Source organism: Meleagris gallopavo, chromosome 3, assembly GCF_905368555.1.
Source record: "Meleagris gallopavo chromosome 3, MGAL_WU_HG_1.1, whole genome shotgun sequence".
In the NCBI taxonomy this organism is placed as follows: domain Eukaryota; kingdom Metazoa; phylum Chordata; class Aves; order Galliformes; family Phasianidae; genus Meleagris; species Meleagris gallopavo.
This window is the reverse complement of record NC_139406.1, coordinates 537,298-543,297: the sequence shown is the minus strand read 5'-3', so window position 1 is coordinate 543,297 and position 6,000 is coordinate 537,298.

Below are 6,000 nucleotides of genomic sequence, written 5' to 3'. Positions count from 1 at the left end.
CTAGCTCTAGTACTTTATTTAGTAGATTCAAGTTTTGCAAACAATTTCATTATGTTGATAGCCTCGCCAAATACTGGTCCAATTAACCTTGAATAATGTGTTTTGGTATAGCTAAGCATGTCTTATTTAGCCGTCTTTTATCGATATTTACCAAAGATGATGGGTAAGCAATATTGCTTTGGAATAGAAAATGCAAGCAGTATTTCATGAGCTTTCCTTGGCAACATAAAAATATAATTACTTTTTTATATTGATAAATGAGATTATTCTCCCTGTTCAGGGTCGTACACTATTCATTATTTCACTTGCTATTTATCCATGTACTTTACCCTGTAATTTAAAGGGAGCAACATAACATCTGATTTTCAATGTCATTCTTGGAGCAAGAATCTTATTGCTCAACATTTCCTGTCATTACTAGGGAAACTAGATCTTGGCTCTAAGTACAGTACAAACACAAGAGCTTTCCTGTTTTCTCTGCTGTGCTCATTGACCAGTAACATTCCCAAGATTTGCGTATAATACTCTGTATTTTAAGAGGAAGCAACAAATGTCTTATTGCAGCGTGTACTCAGAGTATGTCACAATATCTGTATGCTGACAGCTCCATATCCTTAGCAGTAAAGCTCTTCCATTATTCTCAAAGGTTAATTATATGAATTCGTTGTTGAAATATTAAAGAAGAAAACTGAGAAGAATATGCAGATATTCAGTGTCAACATACACTACAGTTTCTGAGGTACTGGGATAGCTATATGGAAAATTAGGAAGGAAGCGTACGCCTTCAAAAATGACTAAGTGGTGAAGTTCAGATGCAGACAAACATCTCAAAATTCCTACCATTACCTTCTTGATTCAGAGTACTACAGGAGGAAAGAACATTCCTAAAGGATTTTCAAGATTTAATGTAATAGACAGCATAGTATTATTTGTTTTCAGTTATAGCTATTCTTAAAAAAAATATCCCACAATCCCATATGAATTTTTCCTGACATTTTGCTTAAAATTTACAACCTTGCTAAGTTGAAGTGGACATCTTAATACAGAAATAACTGAGGTTGGACAGGTAACATGAACTTGGATTTTTCTAGAAGCTGTAGTGTCTGCACACATCATCTAAATGCTTCAATTTTAACTTGTAATTTTTAGGACTTTACATATCAGCAATAGATAGTGAAACCTAAAATATTCAGCCATGAAGGACTGCTTAAATTACCCACCCAGATACATTATCTAGTGACGATGGACTTTTTTTGGCTTTTTTTTTTTTTCCCCTCACAGAGACACTTCGCAGCATGGATGGAGTCTCATTGGATTTTCTCCAGCTTAAAAGAAGCAGGATGAGGCATGGGGAATTTTTCTAGAGAAAAGAGTAATTTGGGCTACATGTTGCATTAGAAGAAGAGGCTTTTAAGGGCTCCCATTCAGTGTGGCTAGAAGCTAATTTGGCCAACTGCCAGGAGTTGTGCTCACTATGCAAGTATCAAAAAGGAAATCAGGATATAAATAAATAAACAAATAAATAAATTCTCACCTCTTGGCCCAATCTGGGCATCATTCTAAGGGTCAAAAAGGAGGAGAATCAGTATCAGCTTTATATCTGCTAGATACTCAATGTCACATGGAATGAAAGGGTTCTTAAATAAGACATAAAAATAGAACAGACTAAATAGAAAGGCTAAATAGTTAGCAGGTCTATGTAAATATAATATAAGAGACTGCATCCGAGAGGATCAAATTAACATCATTGCCAACTGTTATGATAAAATTCTTGTGATATATGCTGGTTTTTCAACCTAATTTCTTGAACTCCTCTTGAACCTATTGTGTGAGAATATCAGCTTCTGTTTAAAAACAAGTGTATTTTGTCATTGTAGCTAAAGAGTAAGTGAAAAATATGACATTAAAAAGATTAACATGGAATAGAAAGGAGGCAAATTAAAGTCAGTATTTTTTTAACCAAATCTCTGTGGTTACGAGGAAAGAAGCTGGCTCACTCCTTTTCAGTACCTGTTTTGACACAATGCATTGCACGTTTTCAAATACAGTACGCAGAGTGAAAAGCTTGGAGTCTTTTTCTATTTTTGCAAGAATTCATCAGAAAACTGTTTTCTTTCTTTCATTTTCACCAAAAATGAAGAAGCAGATGTATGACCTTGCTACTTCTCCTTTACCCATTTTCTTCCAGTCCTAGTGGGTTTTGGTTGGAAATACAGGTTTGATTTATGGTTAATATTATATCACTAGAAAGAATTAACGTGTCTTTTTAAAACTCATGGCTGAAATACATGCCTTTAGAGTTGGCATACAAAAAAGCTTCTGAATCACTTGCTCAGGACCTAGTGCTGGTGGGTATCCTAAGGAAAATGTTCCAAAGGAAAGCAATGATAGAGTCATCCTGTGTTTCTTGCTATTCAAAACACTCACAGATGTATTTCTAAGACGTATTTGAAGAGGCAATTGTCAGGAAGACACTGATGAAAAAAAAAAAACAACACAGAAAACATACTACATAGTATAAGGTGAAGTAAATGAGAGGCTTGCCATGACAGAATTTCGGGCCACAGGGCTTCCTCCACTTATGCCAATGGAAAAGCTTTCCTTGTTACAGTAAGGCAACATGAAGCAGGTGGTGCATTTTTCATCTTACAGTAGGAACAGTATACAGAAGCTGTTTCAGAATTGGAATCTCCAGTAATCCATCCTCACTCTTTATTGAGACCACTTCTGTTTTTCTTAAGTTTAGCAGTTTCCAAAAATAACGATGATCATTAATAGCAACAGTGCTTATCAGGGAGATCAGCAATATTGAGAAGACTATTGGATTTTGGTTTTGCATCAGTATTAAAGTTCCAAACCTAGAAAGAGGGGTTGGAGACAAGCTGGTGTTCTTTTTATACTAGCTTTTGTAATCCATCAGTTATCCAGTTAAGAAACTGCAATAAAATATGTACTTTATGTATTGCCACTGGACAATTGTCGTTGGCTGTTAGAGGTAGGCACTTGAGCACTCTAAATGGGAGTCCAGAATCCTGTCTGCTCTGTTGTAGAATTTGACATCCCAGAATGTGATCTAAAAAATTACTAAGAGAACTGCTGTGTGGAACGAGCACTTGGAGACACTGATGTTTAGCCAATAAGAAATACTGAAGACAGAGTTGGAAAGGTAGCAGAGGGTCCCAGCCTGTGGTGGACAAAACACAGCGTTTGCGGTTATCATGTCTCACCTGGGATGATAGAATCTCAAGTTGTGGTTCTAGGTATATTTTCCATCTTGTATAGGACTCCTCTGGTGGAGTGATGGAAACCTCCTGGGGTGCATCACTGTGGTACGTCACAGTGTACAGCCAAGTATTTTCTGCAGTTCTTCCTCCAGTGGCAAAGAGGACAAATGGCAGCGTGGCCCCAAAGAGGTGGCCCAGCATGCAACTATTAGGGCCTGAGCCACCTTTGTCTTAGGATTATGGGCCAGATCTTTCACCCATTCCTGAATAGGCAGTATTGTTTTCACTATTACCTCTGTTATCTGTGTTATTGGTTCTACCACCTGTAATGCAGAATAGGTAACCAATAACTGCTTCTCAATCATATTGTATCTCTCTTCTGCTCCATGCCACACCTGACACCAAAAGCTGGTTTTGATCCAAACAGATCCCAGTGCTGCCACAATCCCCAAAATCTTCCTGAATCACATGTACGTCTATTCCTGTTTGGTCGGGAGATGGGATCAAATATATTAAGCACCTGTGCTTGCTTAACAGCTATCTTTGCCTGTTGAAAAGCACCCTATTCTGTTCATCCCCAATCCCACAAGTGGCCTTTCTAAACTAATTGTTATAGATAGAGGTCTTAAAATCTACACAAGGTAGGGTATGAAGTTCTCTAATATCCCCAAATGCCCCAAAATTCTTGTAATTGTTCTGCTGTGGTTGGTATTAGAAATGCTTGAATTTTATCAGTGATATAGTTAGGTAAGACTTTAGTCTTACCTGACCAAATAACTCCCAAGAATTTTATTGTCAATTCAGTTGGACTTTCTGTGGGATTGACCACCCATCCTTTCTCCTGAAGGTAAGATGGCAATTAGCCTACCACTTTTTCCAGTGCTTCCAAAGAGGAAGAGGTTAACATTAAATCATCAGTATAATAATATAGTTTATATCATTATGTTTATCCCATTCTGTCAAATCATGCACCACCAAATTGTAGCAGAAGGTTGGAGAACACAAATACCCTTGTAACAGGACCACTGCCTGCCCTCCCATGCAAAAGAAAATTGGTCCTGCAATTCCTCAGCAATTGGGATGCTAAAGAACACACTGGCTATCTCCAGAACACAATGGTAGGTCTCCAACTCCCTGTTCAACATGTCTGGAAGGCTGGCAATATTGGGTCCTGTGCCAAAAATCTTGTAATAGTCCAAGGCACACAGAAGGATACGAGACAGCCCACTCTTATTACAAGATTTAATTCAGGTCTCTTCTCTGCATGTTTACTGCAGAGCATACAAATTAAAATGGGGTTTTTTGGAGCTAAAAAATGGAAATGGATTCTGCCATTTTATATCAATTTAAGATTCATTCATACAGATGCATGGTTGAATAGAGCTATGCCTTTTTTACAACTTGCAAGAAAAAAAAATAAAAATAAAGACTTTCTTCTTCTTTTAAAACAAATCTCACTACATAAAATAGCAACATCTAACATCTCATGCTGATTCTGTGTCCTTCTGAGCTCAATCATACTCCCAGGAAAAAAAAAATGTTTGCTTAGAAAAAGGTCAGGATGCCAGAACTGCAGCTGGAATGTTGTATCTGCCTTGTAAAGAAACAGCAGGTCAGACCATTCAGACAGCTTGCAGCAGTGGTTCAGACTCCAGTACACAGTGCCAGCTCATTACCCTTCACAGCAGCTTTTAGGATTAAATATTACAGAGCAACAACAGCACTTTCTGCAAACTTTTCCATGCAGACATATAGCAAATTGTTTCCCAGCAATAATAAATTCTGGTTACTCATTGTATGCCGTTCTGTTTCCTCAGCCTTCTGAACTACTACTGAAAGGTTACCCTGTTTACAGAGGAAGTTTGCCCTGAGACATGGTTATCCATGGGCTGCATATAAAATGCGCAATAAGCTTAATATATGTAGGTAGCACTTTATTATTTTACATATTTTCTTTTATTAAAACATAAAAAACAGCAGCAAAAACATAAAACCAGTGGAATGTTTGATCTTGTTTTTGTGAAACTAATGCATCAGGCCGGTTGCCATTCCTAGAGAGTTCTCAAAGTGTTCCTCAGAGATTTTTGATGCAATATTACTCTTCCTGTGCTTCATTTTTGACACTAATTTTTCACAAATGTACGTACTGCCAAAAAGTGGTGACGTGAATAAGGCATGCCTGTGAAGTGAGGGATACTTTTCTCTGGTAAGAGAGGGCTTATGAAAGTCTGGTAAAGAGGCATGACTAAATTTTTCTATGAGTTGAATGTCTGATTGCAACTCTATACATCCCATGTGAAAATTTGCAAGTAATGTATTTATGTTAGCTGAAAATCGAGTTGCAATTACAGAAAAAAAACATATTTTTTTAAATCTTGAAACCATTCTCAAATTCCTTTATAAAAACTGAAAGCATGGCTGCATGTTATTCACTGTTCACAGGTTGTGTTTAGCCAACATATCAAAATGCATGAAGTTATTTGCCATAGCTTGAGCCTGCCATATTTTATTTCAAACACTGTTGTTGTCTGAAACACAGTACAGATAAGGTGATTGTTCACCTTGAAGACGTGTGTTTAACTCATTTAAATGAGCAGTCAAATCCTCCAAAAATACTAAATCTGAGAGTCATTTTTAGTTTTCACATTCTGGAACAAATATCGTTTTTGATTCCTTAAAGGAATTGATTTCACTTTGCGGAGTCCATTTAGCATCTTACCCCAACTTAGCCACTTTCCCTCAGAAAATAAATGATGACCCCCCCCATAGTCAGCAT